Source organism: Cricetulus griseus, chromosome 4 (genome assembly GCF_003668045.3).
Source record: "Cricetulus griseus strain 17A/GY chromosome 4, alternate assembly CriGri-PICRH-1.0, whole genome shotgun sequence".
In the NCBI taxonomy this organism is placed as follows: Eukaryota; Metazoa; Chordata; class Mammalia; order Rodentia; family Cricetidae; genus Cricetulus; species Cricetulus griseus.
This window is the reverse complement of record NC_048597.1, coordinates 136,930,393-136,946,397: the sequence shown is the minus strand read 5'-3', so window position 1 is coordinate 136,946,397 and position 16,005 is coordinate 136,930,393. Positions and strand designations below refer to the sequence as shown.

Genomic DNA, 16,005 nt, shown 5'->3' with positions numbered 1-16,005 from the left:
ACATTCTACCTCCATCTGTTTTGGCAACTTTGAATTCATTAATACTTTTTCTTTTAGAAAATGAATAAAATTAGGATGGGACAGATGGCTACATGGCTAAGACTACTTACTGCCCCATCAAAGGATCTGAGTTCAGATCCCAGCACCCACATTTTGTGGCTCACAAGTGCCTGTAACTCCAGCTTCAAGGGATCCAACAACCCCCCTTCTGATCTCCATGGGCTCCTGTAGACACTTAAATAAAATAAATCTTAATAAAAAGATGAATAAGATAAGCACTAAACATGTTTCTTGCCAATTGGAGATCCATGTTTATGAGAGAATTGTACATGTCTTTGTAACACCATATCTATTATGTCCTTCCAGGATTTGTTGTTTGTTTTTTAGGAAATCCTAATCAGGATGTACCTTTTTTAAGAGCTTGTCTCTGACAGTGGTTTTAGTATCAAGCAAACAGAAGAAGGAGGAGTCAAAGAAGGAGGAGGAGGAGGAGGAGGAGGAGGAGGAGGAGGAGGAGGAAGAGGAGGAATAGTTCTTGTATACACTCTGCCCTATGATCTTCACCAACAGCACCCAATCTGTGCCAAGTGAACTGTTGACTGGAGAAAACCCATGCACCATCACCACACTACTGAGCCTGGCACATTTCTAGAATCCAGAATATGCAGTGTATTCAAGGCCGAGTCCCAGTGCTCTATGTCTATGGTTTTTAATGGCTTGCAATCACAAGCATCCTCTTCTGCTCTATTATGCAAAATAGTTTTGCACTACCTTAATTGTGCTCCTTTATCTTTTCCTTGCTCTTAGTACTGTCTAAAGCAGGTTACTATTGCTGTGAGGAAACACCATGACTAAAAACAACTTGGGGAGGAAAGGATTTATTCTGCTTTTACTTTCTTATCATACTTCATCATAGAAAGAGGACAAGGCAGGAACTCAAGCAGGACAAGAACCTTGAGGCAAAACCTGATACAGAGACCATGGAGGGGTGCTTCTTACTGGTTTGTTCCTCACTGCTCTTTCAATCTGCTTTCTCTTTTCAAAATTTATTTATTATGTGTTCACTTGTCAGAATAGAGCAACAGATCTCATTGTAGATGATTGTGAGCCACAACATGATTGCTGAGAACTGAACTCAGGACTTCTGGAAGAACAGACAGTGCTCTTTACCTTTAAGCCATCTCTTCAGCCTATCGGTCTGCTTTCTTATAGCAACCAGGACCACCAGCCCAAGAGTGACAACACCCACAACAGACTGAGCTTTCTTCCAAAAATCACTAAGAAAATGTTCTACAGTCTTACCTACAACCCAGTCTCCTGGCAGCATTTTCTCAGCCGAGATTCCCTCCTCTGTAATGACTCTAGTTTGAGTGAAGTTGATACAAAAATAGCCAGCATGTACCACTCTAGCGACCACCAGATCTTTCCATTGTCTTCATGTAGTTGCTGTGGTGGTCTGAATGAAAATGGTCCCCATAAACTCATAGGTTTGAATGTTTGGTCACCTGAGAGTGGCATTATTTGAAATGATTAGGAGGTGTGGCCTTGTTGGAAGAAGTGTGTCACTAAAAATTTTTAGGTTTTCAAAAGCTTAAGCCAAGCCCAGAGTCTCTCTCTTTCTGCCACATATAGATCCAAGTGTAGAACTCTCAGCTATTTCTCCAGCAATATGTCTGTCTGATTCCACTATGCTGCCCACCATGATGACAATGCACTAAACTTCTGAAACTGTAAGCATGCTCCAATTGAATGCTTTCCTTTATAAGTTCCTTTATAAGACTTCCCATGGTCACGGTGTGTCTTCACAGCAATATAACACTAAGATAGTTGCCTTTTCTAGAATAGAATCATATCATTTCTATATTTTTCATTGGATTTTTTCACTTCACTTATACAGAACACTTGCAATACCCTAATTCTTCCTCTGCATTGTTTCATGACATTTTAGGTACTGAATAATACTCCATTATCTATATTACAGCAATTTATTTTTCCATTCACTTAAGAAGGGACATTTTTATTGTTTGCAAACTTGGACAGTTATGAATAAAATTGCTTAAATACCTGTATACAGGATTTTATGTGGACATTAATTTCCATTTATTTTTGATAAATTCCAAAGGGTGTGATAGCTGACAAGTAATATGATAAGAGCATACCTTATAATAAACTGCCAAATTGCCTTCCAAAATGACTGCCCTGATTGCAGCACTACCAACAACTAGTAAGAAAATCTTCACCAGACTTTGGGATTCTTAGTTGTTCCAGGTTTGGGCCATTCTGCTAGATAGACAGGGTTTCTCACATTCTTGGCTTATGTTTCCCCGTAAGTAATATGGAACATCTGCTGTCTGCATGTTGTCACTGGGGTAGTATCTGTATCCTTCTGTCCATTTCAAACCACTGTCTTCACTTCCTTATTGTTCCCCTCCTCTACTGTTGAATTTTGAGATTCTGTGTTTATCTTGCACAATATACTTTTATTGATGTGTCTTTGGCATGTTTTTTTTTTCTCCAGGTCTGACTTCCCTTACATAAGAAGCTGTGCATTCTTTTCATATAACCAAGTAGCAATAACACTCCTTATTGATAACATATTAAAACCTGGACATTAATGCTAAATATTTTGCATATACAAATATTATTTAGTAATTGTATAAGGGAAGTCAGACCTGGCAATAATATCCTGCCTGGAATAAAAACAGTATCTACTAGCCTCCACCCACATTCTGGTGTCCTTCCTGAGCTCCAGGTTCCATGGACAGTTGTGTGAAGACTATGGTTAGGAGCACAAGCTCTGGAGTCTGTTAACCAGGCCATGAACCCCAGCTTCACTGTTTATAAAGTGAACTATTCTCCTAATATTCAGGACCCTCAGTGGAGATAAACCATGCTCATCATATGGTTGTCAGAATGACCCAATCCCAGGGGCATTGCTGCAAGCTACAGGACCCAGGAAACTCCATGTACATGCTATGGGTAAAAAGAGGTGTACTGTGATGTCTATTTTCAGCTCTAGTGCCTTAAGCTTCACTCTTGGGGCTCTTTCTCTTCTTGGAAAATGCTGTGACAGCCAGCAGAGTGCTGTGCCAAGAGCTCAGTGTGCTGAGGAGGCTTTAGAGAACCTTGCCACTTTCCGTTCCTTTTTCAAGTGGAAATATAAATGTACCATCCATTTGAGTACCTTGTTAGCACTTGCTACTATTTTAATTCAGATAATTCCCTCACCTGACCCCACAGGCAACAGATGATCAAGGACTTGGATGTAGTCACTTCTGTCCACTACAATGAGGAGACTTTTGTACAATTTGGTACTAGCTGTGCGTTCTTTTCATATAACCAAGCAGCAAAAACACTCCTTATTGCTAACATTTTAAAACCTGGATATTAATGCTAAATATTTTGCATATATAAATATTATTTAGTATTTGTATAATACAGCTTCCTCATTTAAAAAGCAAAGAAATTGAAGCTTAGAAATTAAGTGATTCACCATGATAACCAACTGTTTTGAAGTAGAGATAGGATTTGACCAAGACTTTATAACTATGCAGCTAGGCTAACTATTATGTGCACATTGCAAGGTGCTCTCTCCACTTCAGACATTTTTAAACATTCTTTCAAAATTGCCTAGCAATGATTTCTTTGACACAGAGAGAACTGAAAGTGAGCTTCCTAGACCCCACCCCAGAACATAACCATACATCCTATCCCTTTCTATGTCCTTACAGATGTCTCAGGCTGTATTGGAAGAAACTTATGGATCCTGGAAGGACACAGTACATGTCAGAAGTAAAGTTATTGGGGCTTATGGGTAGAACTGATGGATTTATGTCTAGCTTTGAACAAAGGCTGTCCACTCTAGGCTGGAAGTTACATGACATGAGTTATTTTTCCAGAATTTTCAGGTGTATTTTTGGCATCACTTCCTGTGGTAATATGGCTGAATAGTCAAGGAGTTACCCTTTATGTTAGCTGACATGGATTTCAAGATCAAGTCAGAAGCAGCGATAAGCCAAAAATCAATATTTAATTACATCTTTGGAAAAACCCAGTAACGATTTAGGCTTGGGTGACATTGAGGGGAAAGGTCAATGGGAAATTTTGATTATTGAATTTGCTGTTTGTCAACTTCATATATGTAGATAATGCATTTTGTCTCTTGTCACTTCTCTCCCCCTTCCATCTCACTTCACCACCCTTTCTTGCCTCTTTCTCATTTCTCTCATCCCCTCCTCCCTATAAGACCCTTTCCCATGTTCCTGTCTTTTTGCTTTGTTCAGTGACTCACTGACTTAAGCCAAGATAATCTGTATGGCCAGAGATTTGGAATTATTCTTGGAGCCTTGTGGGCTCCCTATTGGGTACACAACTGAAGACAATAGCAAAAGACCAAGTTGTCACATGAGAAGTAGATGGACTTCAGATCAGCCATATGGATGTGTTCTCACTCCGACACCTTTAGAAATTAAGGTATCTTCTTTGTGTGGTTGCTATAAAAATAAAACAGGGGTTGGCACAGAGTAGCGAATATCTTCACTATTTTAATTATTGCTATTATTGTTGTTATAAATCATAACTGGTAAAAAATCCTAATTAGATCATGCAGAAATATAGCTGACAAAGAATTCCAGTGAATATGTGAACAAGAATACCAATGGCTTGTTCCTATTTCAAGTGTTTGTAAGTCATAGACCACTTCTATTCTGTTTGGACGTGGGTACTCCCTCCATCCTGCATAGGAAACTGTACTTTGTTCAAATCCTTAGACACTCAGATTCCTTAGCCAGAACCTGTCAGAATGATGATTGTATCTGTACAGGTGTTCCAATCTTCTGGATGGTGTTTGGAGCAGGTCTTGAGGGAAAGGATACCTTGGTCTCCAAGGTCATGTTGATTATTATTGGGCAATGGAACATCAGTTTATCATTGTAAGTCATCGGGGTCAAAATGAAAATGTTCTAGAAATAGTAACTGTGCTATGCTTGACTGCTCTGCTATTCCCAGGAGCTCCCCATTCAAGAGTAAACAGAAGCTTGACAGTGTGATACTGTCAAGTGATATCCCTTCTTGTGATACACTCTGGCCTTGGGCAGAGGTGTCTGGGGATTGCTAGAGCCGGGATGGGAGAATAGACTCTGACTTAATGTGCCCACAAGTTCCAGTGGGAACAGTGCTTCAGTTTCCCTTTTAAAATTTAAATTCAAACTTGGTGACGGTGTTTGCAGTTTGGCTGGGGATGGCTGCAGTTTGACAAGCTGGAGGAGGGAGCACAGACTCCTGGCAGAATTGTCTCCCTTTCCTATAGACTCTTGCTTATCATTTAAGGCTGGTATGAGGCATAGTTTCTTCTAGGACTTGCCAACTCCTTGCAGATGGATCTAATGGCTGAAACATCTCCATCTGCAGTGATGCTGGCAGACTGCAAGGTAATTATCTGCAGCATGACTACCGCTCCACTCACCATCTAACCTCTTCCCCTCAGAGCTGTTGTATACTCCCATGTCTACTCATTCCAGCTGCCATTGTTTGGCTTACTGCCATGCACTGGATTTGCATCAATTATTTTGTTTCTCCTAGTGGCCATTGCATTCCTATCTCTATATTCGAACACATAAATACACCCTATCCCGGTCTAAGTCTTTTACAAGCAATTTCTATTAAGACTAGAAAATCCAAGTTGGTCCAAAGCAAAACAGCATAAAACAGAAATACCAATTGTGACAAATCTTTCAACGAAGCCGTAATAGCTTCTGACATCAACTACAGAGGTTTCCTGACTTCATTTTCTATTTGCATGCAGGTATACATGTCTTCCAAAAGCAGAATTACATTGTCACACAGTGTTTTCACTTTGTTATGTGACAGTCTCACATCTTGTTACCCTGTACCTGAATTTTATCTGTATTAGTCTCTATTGCTTCCTTGTAAATAAAGGTTATTTTTCTATATAAAACTTTAATATTGTTCTTCTTTCAATTCTTTTGACATTGTAATGTAAATCACATTGTAAATTGCATCCTTGTTTGGAAGACATTATATCCATCACTAACTAGATCTTTGGGAAATCACTCTACCAATAGAGTTGTTGAGTCAAGCGCATTCACATTTATGTATGTACTTTTCTTGGTGTACTATTTTATATTTATTGTCAGAATCTAATTACATGTACTGATTATTCTTACCTGCATCTCGGTAATTCAAGACTTCCACACTTTGACCTCTGTGATCTTAGCCCTTTCATTCAGCTCCCACTCTATTGATTATGAAACATCCTTAAGTGTTTTTAAACCAGTCGACATTAATGCCATGGTCTTTAAAACACTTATATATGCATGTGTCATTTGGTAATCAAACTATGCTCTTAAAACTGTGAGTGTCAAACGGCTCCCTAGAGAATGGGAAAAGATCTTCACCAACCCCACATCTGACAGAGGGCTGACCTCCAAAGTATACAAAGAATCAAGAAACTAGACATCAAACTACCAAATAATCTAATTAAAAACTGAGATACAGATCTAAACAGAATTCTCAAAAGAAAAACCTCAAATGGCAGAAAGACACTTAAGGAAACAGTCAACATCCTTAGTCATCAGGGAAATGCAAATATTAACCACTCTGAGATTCTATTTTACACTGATCAGAATGGCTAAAATCAAAAACACCAATAACAACTTAAACTGGAGAGGATTCAGAAAAAGGAGAACACTCCCCATTGCTGGTGGGAGTACGAACTTGTACAGCCACTGTGGAAATCCACACCCCTTATTTTTCTTCATTTTTATGACATCATTATTCTCTAACATAGACCCTCAAGCTGTCTTTCCTGCTCTTGTCAACAAGAACACACACTACTATAGTCTGTCCCTAAATCAGATTACTGTCAGATGTACACTAAGAAAAGCACTCCAAGGCTCTACTCTTTGTAACCTATGTCCCTCCATAGTGCCTGGCTCTGTGCCAGTAGTCTTATAGGCTAGGTTATGTGGAACGAAACTTGCCCATCCCTTCTGGAAACTTCAAAGAGTCAGAAACCCCTTTGTTCTGGACAATGAAAGCTCTTTACTTTAGGGCCTTCTTCATACTCTGCATCCCCCAATATAGCTCCTCTCTGCACCTCTCTGGCTCTCTCCCTCCAGGTCCCTGACAACTAATAAAGAATTCTCTTTTCCTTTTATTTATAACATGTTTCCTGTCTATGCCATGTTACAGCTTTAGATGACATGAAAATATGCTCTGAAAAGATCTTTCACTAACACACACACACACACACACACACACACACACACACACACACACACACGTTGCCTCAGAGATGTCTTTATCTTCTGAGCCTTCTTGATTTGATTTTAGTATGAAGATTGTTTCTAAAGTTCTTAGGCTTATGCTGTCTTCATTGCTTTTCTTGAAAAAAAATCCAGATTTCTTTTCAGATTTGATGATCAGAAGCTGATAAGACAATGAATTCCTTTCCTTCCTGCTATGTTCACTATTTCCCATGATGCATCTAGATGTAGATTGGGGTAGGCAATGTCAGGGTACACTCAAGTTTCATATGTGTCTTTATTCACTTCTCCACTGCTGGTGGGAGTGCCAACTTGTACAGCCACTTTGGAAATCAGTATGGCGACTCAAAAAAATGGGAATCAGTCTACCACAAGATCCAGCAATTCCACTCTTAGGCATATACCCAAAAGAAGCACATTCAAACAACAAGGACATCTGTTCAATGATGTTCATAGCAGTACTATTTGTAATAGCCAGAAACTGGAAACAGCCTAGATGCCCCTCAACCAAAGAATGGATAGAGACAATGTGGTACATTTACACAATGGAGTACTACTTAGCAGAAAAATAAAAAACAATGGAATCTTGAAATTTGCAAGAAAATGGATGGAACTAGAAGAAACCATTCTGAGCGAGGCAACCCAATCGCAAAAAGACAAACATGGTATGTACTCACTCATATGCAGATTTTAGACATAGAGTAAAGGATTACCAGCCTACAATCCACATTGCCAAAGAAGCTAATAAACAAGGAGGACCCTAAGAGAGACATACATGGTCCCCTGGAGAAGGGGAAAGGGTCAAGATCTCCTGAGAAAATTGGGAGCACAGAAAGAGGTGGGAGGGAGCTAGGAGAATGAGAAGGGGAGAAGAGGAGGGATGCAGAGGACATGAGGGCGCAGAAAGCTTGAGTCAGGGGAAGAATAGATGATAACAAGAATGGAGATACCATAATAGAGGGAGACATTTTAGTTTTACAGAGAAATCAGATACTAGGGAAATGTCTGGAGATCTACAAAGATGACACCAACAAACAATCTAAGCAACAGAGGAAAGGCTACCTTAAATGCCCTCCCCTGATAATGTGATTGATGACTAACTTATATGCCATCCTATAGCCTTCATCCAGCACCTGGTGGAAGTAGAAGCAGACACCCACAACTAATCACTGAACTGAACTGGAACCCAGTGGCAGAGAAGGACCAGTGAAGAGCATAGAGGTCCAGACCAGGCTGGTGAAACCCACAGAAACAGCTGACCTGAACAAAGGGGAGCTCTTGGTCCCCAGACTGATGGCTGGGATACCAGCATGGGACAAATCCAGACCCCAGGAACATGGGTTTCAGTGAAGAGACCTGGAAAATCTACGGGACCTCCTGTAGTAGTTCAGTACTTATCCCTAGCATAGGTGTAGACTTTGGGAGCCCATTCCACATAGAGGAATACTCCCTGAGCCAAGACACACGGGGGTTGGCTTAGGACCTATCCCAAAGGTTATGATAGACTCTGATGATACCCTATGGAAGGTCTCACCATCCAGGGGGAGCAGAAAGGTTATGTGATAGGTAGGGTTTTAGTTGGGGGGTGGGGAGGAGTAGGGGAGGACGGGAGGGAGAAGTGAACTGGGATTGTCATGTAAAACAATCCTGTTTCTAATTCAAATTTTAAAAAGTTGAAAAAAAAATTCTTTATCCTCTTAACTGCTTGACTCTTTAGAACTGTGAATTGCTCTACACACACACACACACACACACACACACACACACTCATCCACACATATGCATGTACACACACATGTATGCACACATAGTATATATACATGTACCACATACATCTCCTGACACAGCACTTAACAGTACTTAAAAGAGCACTCAGTAGACTCATCTAGCTGTGTATTGATTGGAATGAGCCCAGCACTGTGCCCTGTGTTTGCCCCTGTATCCTGGTTGTTTTCCCCAAGGGACTTACATCCCTTTCTAGCAAGTAGAGAGTCTTTAATCTGCTGCTTCATAGCCTGGAAGTGCCTGAGGCTTAGTTCTTCTGTCTGCTGGGTCAGATTTCAGCAGATTCCAATCTCTGTCTTCTTTTGTCTGGCTGTCTGTATTTGCAGATTGAATTTAGGTGTGGCATCAAGGGTTCCTGGGCTTGGTGTTTCTTAATGCAGTGCCATCTGCTTCATGATTAGTGCCAGTTTCTCTCTGAGTCTGACATTAGATTGTCTGCCACTGTGGTTTGCCATAGTAATGAGAATTTTCATTTTTGCCTCACATTTTGAAAGTGAGAAAATGGGACAGGTTGCAAGCAGGGCTGTCAGCCAGGCATGAGACTGGGCTAGAAGTCCAGCAACGTTTTTCATGAGAGAATGGAAACATTCTGTCTGTGGTTTAGGGATATACTCTGGCAACAATATGAGAATATATTTAAAATGCTCACTAAAAGGAACAGATATGGAATATAGATTTATTTAGGAAGACACTAGTTGTTGAAAAATCCCTTCCTCATTTCCCATAATATTTCTGAAGCTCCTCATCAGTGTGAGGAGATGTCATTGTCATCCAGGGAGAGCATGCTATTGTATTTTTTCTTAAAAGGGATCTTTTCTATGTCACTTGCTATGTTTCTAAAGCCCTGAACAATCTAGCATATTACCCTTCTGCCTTCTAACATACAAGAAAGGAGACACTGGTAAAAAATTACTCTGTCATCATTAGCTTCTGATGGAAAAGAGAGGAAGAAGCTCCCTTCCCACCCCTACTTCTTGAGGTATATAGCATACACATATGCACATGCATGTATGCATGTGTGCTGAGAGTGTTGGCCATCCTAGGGACTCTCTGACAGCAGACAGATTACTATTCTGTCCTTGGCTTATATATATTGCACAGACAGCTAGTAGGTATTCATTGCTCATTCCTGACATCGTGTTTTAGTTTGTGTCAGTGTAACAAAATACCTGAGTCTGTGTGGTTTGCTAAGAAAGGAATCTTGTTGTAGCTCAAATTTCTAGAGGTAAGACCATGCTACCTCATCTGGCAATGGCCTTATGTTGCGTCACAACATGGAAGAATGGCCTTGCATTGTGGGAACACATGTGGCAGGACAAAGAGGAAGAGGTCACATGACAAGAGAGGAAAAACCTAGGGAAGGGCCAGGCTTACTCTTTGACAATGTGCTCTTGTAACATTAGATCCACTTCTGAAAGCCCTAAGCCATTCTATGAGACAAATATTATTCATTTCACGTGGGGGGGGTTCATTTCTTCCATCTTCCATGATACCATATCTCTTAATAATCATATTACCTACTATTGCCATTACACTGTGGTGTAAACTTCCAGAAAATGAATCTTTGGGGAACATAGTATTGTCAGCACAAAAAACCACAAGCACCCTTAAGGGGGAATAACAGACAGTTTATTCTGGAGCCAAATGTGAGTGGCAGTGGCCTAGGAACATAGGTTTAGATAATTCCAATATTATGTTTCAACGTGGAAGCAATTTCATGAAGCATTTATGGTAACAGATCAAGTCACTTTTAAAGTATGTTCATGGAAGTTTTAAGAAGGTGGTACAGCAAATGCAGAGAAGCATGTGCTATAGGCCTCAGGAGCTATGTGATGGTGTCCTTAGCCTTTTGGTTGGTGGAAACTAGGATTTTGTAAACATATTCTGAAGATTTTTACCTGCTAGTGATAGACTAGCAGCAGAAAGGTGGGCAAGAAATCACTATTTAAGGGCTAAGGATGGTCCATGATAAATTGCAGGCTGTGGACCTGCAACATTTCAACTCACCCACATCATTGAAGTCCTAATCAGTCAATCGCTCTTGCAGATGGTTCATCTTCTTTCATAGTATCAGAGCCCCCAAACCAAGTTACATATAGAGCAAGCAAGTCCCATCCTTGTCCCCCTCTCCAGGCCCTGACATTGAACACCTTCTCATTTAGCAGGCTGGATTGGTAAAAATAGGCTCTGAGAGTTTTGTTCAAGTCAGTACTCTGTCCTTTGTGCCCACTAGATATTTTGTGGATGTAACTTGAGTTTTGCATTCTTACGTGTGATGTGAGCAAGGCTATGTGAGGTGTTCAGATCTCAGCTCCATTCTACAGACAAGAAGAGCTTAAATGTATGTCATCTGTGCAGAGGTTGGGTGCTAGATCCTAGTATCTTCCACTCTGTATTTCCTGGGCCTCAGATGCTTCTCCTCTGGATCACAGACCAGAAACATGGAGGTTCAGCAGAGTCCCCTAGCTATCTTGTTCTATTCTAATCATTCTGCCAAATTTAAAACTCCTTGGTCTTAAGTCCACACATTCTCATAATAATGAGAATAGTTTCTGATGATGCCAGTGATGGAGCCCAGTCACCCACAGCTCTCTAGCAAAGGGGTCTCAAGTGATTCCGGGTGATTTGTTGTCCTTGACATAGATGGCATATGTGGGTGTGTGTATTGGCTTCTTTTCTATTGCTGTGACAAAATATGACACAAAACAGTTTAAGGAAGAGAGGTTTGTTTTGGATTATAGTTACAGAGGGCATGTAGTCCGTCATGGCAGGAAAGGCCTGACAGCAGGAATGTGAGGCTGCCATAATAATCGCAAAACTGACTGACCATATTTCATATACACAAGGAAGTAGAGAGGGAGAAAACAGGAAGTGGAGGCCGGCTACAAACCATCAGCCCCAGTGATTTCCTTCTTCCAGCAAGTCTCTACCTACTAAAGAGTCCATAACCCTCCTACAAAGTCCCACCTGGTCCCACAGCTGTTTACTTCCAAATAAACATACAGAGGCTTATATTAATTATAACCTTCTTGGCCAATGACTCGGAATGCTTATTTGGCTCTCTCTTAATTATTAACCCATTTCTATTAATCTATGTATTTCTACTTGGTCTTTGATTACTGGAAAATGACTAGGCATTCTCCCTTCCAAGTGGCTACATGGTGTTTTGCTCAAGACCCACTCTCTCAGTTCCTTTTCCCAGAATTCTCCTTACAGCCTATACTCCCTGCCTAGCTACTGTCCATTGGCCGAAACAGCTATATTCGTTAACCAATAAGAGAAACATATATTTACAGCATGCAGAAGGACATCCCCCATCACAAGGTATTGCCAGCTGGTGACCAAATGATCAAATAGGTGAGCCTAAAAGGGATATTCTCATTCAAACTACCACAGTCTAAAATGTCTGTAGTATTTCATAGTGACCCTAAGCTATAACTTTCATGTGTGCAGTGGAGCTGTGTATATACCATATAGTGACAGCACAGCCAAGAGGTACAACGTGGTCACTGGAGTGTTGGCAAGAGTAAGTTATTGAAGAAATGTTTTGCTGTTTTATTGAAAAAAACTAGTTTTTACACTTCGTTTATTTTAACATTATCTTATAATTTAATATGTGCTCATAATTACTACAAATATTTTAATTTTATTATTTTTATGACAGGTTCTCATTATGTAGCCCAGGCTAGCCTCAAGTCTCTGATTCAGCATTCTCAATCCACTGAGTGTTAGGCATACATTACCTCACCTGCTACTCTTAATTTTTATTTTAAAGTGATAAAATCTGTGAATATTGGCGAGCCCTTCAGAGGTCCTCTATATTATTTGACAATCTTACTGGGCCAGAGAAGTCTTTGTTCTGATAATGAATGGAAAGGCAGTGTCTGCAATTGATACACACAATTTCCTGGGTAAGACAGATGTCCTAAAAAGATGTCTCAGTACTGGCACTCCTGTCTGCCAGGTCAGGGTCTGTCGCTGACTGTTACCCCATTTCTACTGCCGAGTCACACTGTGATTTTTCTAAACAAGTGGGATGCTGGGATGCCTGCTGGACTTTGGGGTTTGTCTCTTTGGGGGGTATGGACAGTGGGAACAGCAGCAGGTGGAGTTCTGTGCCTTGTTCATAAACTTTCTGGATCTTAGGGGGTCCTCATTTGGATCCTTTACTTTCCAAACCCACCCTCAGAAGACCAAGTCCTCATCCTTACTGATATGTCTCCTTCATCTAACCTTCCTTCAGGAACAGAATCTGAGAAATCACTCATAGTGAAATGTGTGCAACTGGGAACACTTGCTGCATGTCCTCATCCTGGAAGTTCTGAATCTGAGCCAAATAGATGTGCCCTGTCAGCTAGGATTCCTAACAGTGGCAAGGTGACAGGAGAGAGAATGTGTCCTGGAAACTAAGCATGTCAAGGATGGGACACTGGAGTTCTTTACCCCTAAGAGAAGACTTGTTCCCAGGGCAACAGCTGTGAAATTCAGAGTAAAAGCTGCCTCTGACACTTTAATGCCCATGCAGAGTAAGCCAAGAGATTGCCAAATAAGACTTGGATTATCCAGACACAGAACACACCATGTGGTCCTTAAACTGGGTACTCTAGGCCAAGAGTGGGGATCCCAGTATATGCATAGTGTGGAAAGGGATAGAATTGCCTCTTTTAGGCATTTGCAAGGAGCAGAGGTGAAGGCAGAGGTGTCCTGGGAAATTACAACATTCTAACTTCTCTAGGAGTTATAAGGCTGACATAGTGGTAAGTACCTTTCTTTATGACTTAGTATTTTGTCCTCATGAAAAAGTAATCGCTTTCTTCATAGATGAGGTAGCTGAAGCAGAAAGAATTAAGTAATTCATTTGCAATGTCTTTTAACAGAAACCAGGAGAGGCAGGATCAGAACCTAGAAAGTCTCTGGAATTTCCTCCTCATCCTCTTCCTCCTCCTCCTTCTCCTCCCCCTCCTCCTCTTCCTCCTCCTCTTCCTCCTCCTTCCTCTTCCTCCTCCCCCTTCTTCCTAGGCAAAAGCTAGAGTAGAAATGAGTGGTACCACCTATGGATCCATGAGGGCCCATAATGTTTCCCTCATTTCATTGGGTTTTAGCCATGCAACTGTCAGTGGGTGGATGCCAGTGCCTCCGTCATGGTTATCTTTTGGGCCAAGTCACAAGGCTGTCCACCATGGAGTAGAAACTGTCACCTCTAGTGTGCTCTGCACCTAGTGGGCACACAGGCACAGGCTGTCTGTCCAATGTAGATGAAGCAGAGTCTCTGTGATCAAGTCTGTACATTTCCAATCTGGAGAATTCCACCAGGCCATCACCAAGGTTACTTACTCTTCTGTCTTTGAATTTAATGGGCACAATTGCACTCATGCTGATTTTGCCCTCACTCGGTTTTCTTTTCACGGCAGGGTACCCCAGGGTTATATCAACAAAAGCCCTCCATAGTGAACCAGGAGCTTCTCTTCTGGGGTGCTTCCACCAGAGAAAGCCTTCCCACATGGTGACCCTAAAATCTGGATGTCTCTTGGCTACAATGTAAGTATCCTATATTTTGGAATATACCAGAGGTGACGTTTATGGTGTCTACCATAGCAAGCAAGTTCTAACTGCCATTAGTCCGTGACTAGGCTTTATGATATATGCTGCCAGGATTCTCTAACTCTCTTAGATGTTTTTTATGCCTGGGCTACTTTATGACCCACTTGGGCCTGACTGGCTGTGAAAAGATTTCTTCGGGTGAAGTTTCTGGAACCATATTACCATCTGCAAACTTCAAGAGGGTGCTCAGTTGGGTTAGCATTGCCTTTTACATGCTTTCCTGGTGTTCATTCTTTATCTGATGGCTCTCAAGCTGTCCAAATTCAGAGACGATATCTGTGCTCTATTCTAAGGCATCAGCCAGACAGAGGAGGGCCTGCCACACACAGAATACCTGCTCTGACAGCCAGGATCCATTATACACTTCCCTCCACCAGACATCCTTGGCTGATCTTCCTGCAGGTAGAGGGAGCACAATATTGCATGTCATTTGTGTTATTCTGAGTACACATCTTCCTTTAAATAGTAACAGCAGGGGGGCAGGGCAGGGTAAAGCTTCTATTCTGCTGGGCAGAGAAGGAAGGTTGGGAGCCTGGCACAGTTTCTCATAGGTGTGCATGATGGTCTCCTGCATTTGAAGTAACAATAATCTTCCTCCACTGGGCTCCTAGTGTCCATTTCACTCCTCAATGCATGCCTGGAGGTACAGGGAGACCTGCCTATGCAGATCAAGCCTGAAACTTGATCTATTTCATTCCTTAGGTTTGTCATTAACTGTAGGCAGAGCCTGGAATGGATAATCCTGAGGATCTCACCAGGTAAGACTTGGAAGGATCAGCTTGGAGCTCACAGCCCAGCTGTGATAATGATATTCCTTCTCTCAAGTTCATCTTCCAGATGACTCTTACCTTTGGTAACTCAGGGAGTCTTGTGGGTGCTCTGCTGTGTGCTGTCAGGTCCTTTAATGGCAGTAGATCTCAACCTGTGGTTTGTGACCCCTTTGGGGGTCAAACAACCTTTCACAAGGGTTGCATATCAGATATTTACATTATGATTCATCACAGCAGAAAAATTATAGTTATGAAGTAGAAATGAGAATAATTTTATCGCTTGGGGTCCCACCACATGAGGAACTGTACTAAAGGTTGCTGAGTTAGGATGCTTGAGAACAACTGTTCTGTGGAGTACTTTTATGGCCCTTTCTGAAGAGTGCCACCATTGGTTTGACTTGTTATTAACACATGTTCTAATATGCTCACCTAGATTTTCATAACCATAGCTAAGTAAGGACACACTGCTTAAATTCCAGCAGTATAGTTGCTTGTTGTGAGCCACACTTCATGTTTATTCTGTCTCATTGTGGCTTCCTTTTTCTTAATCTTGGCTACTGATG

At 41.3% G+C, this 16,005-nt stretch overlaps 1 protein-coding gene and 1 long non-coding RNA gene across 5 annotated transcripts in view; one reads left to right on the top strand and one right to left on the bottom strand.

Annotated features, from left to right (window-relative positions):
- Positions 1–16,005, top strand: part of LOC118238674 — a 134,939-nt gene that overhangs the window by 47,697 nt on the left and 71,237 nt on the right. For 2 of the 3 annotated variants that reach the window (XR_004769572.1, XR_004769571.1), the window contains exons 2-4: positions 14,483–14,609; positions 14,966–15,074; positions 15,375–15,430. This is a non-coding gene — a long non-coding RNA (uncharacterized LOC118238674). The remainder of the gene's footprint in view (positions 1–14,482; positions 14,610–14,965; positions 15,075–15,374; positions 15,431–16,005) is intronic. The other variant, XR_004769573.1, reaches the window with a different exon arrangement.
- Npsr1 (neuropeptide S receptor 1) overlaps positions 1–16,005 on the bottom strand; it is a 176,300-nt gene that overhangs the window by 96,833 nt on the left and 63,462 nt on the right. The window lies entirely within an intron of this gene.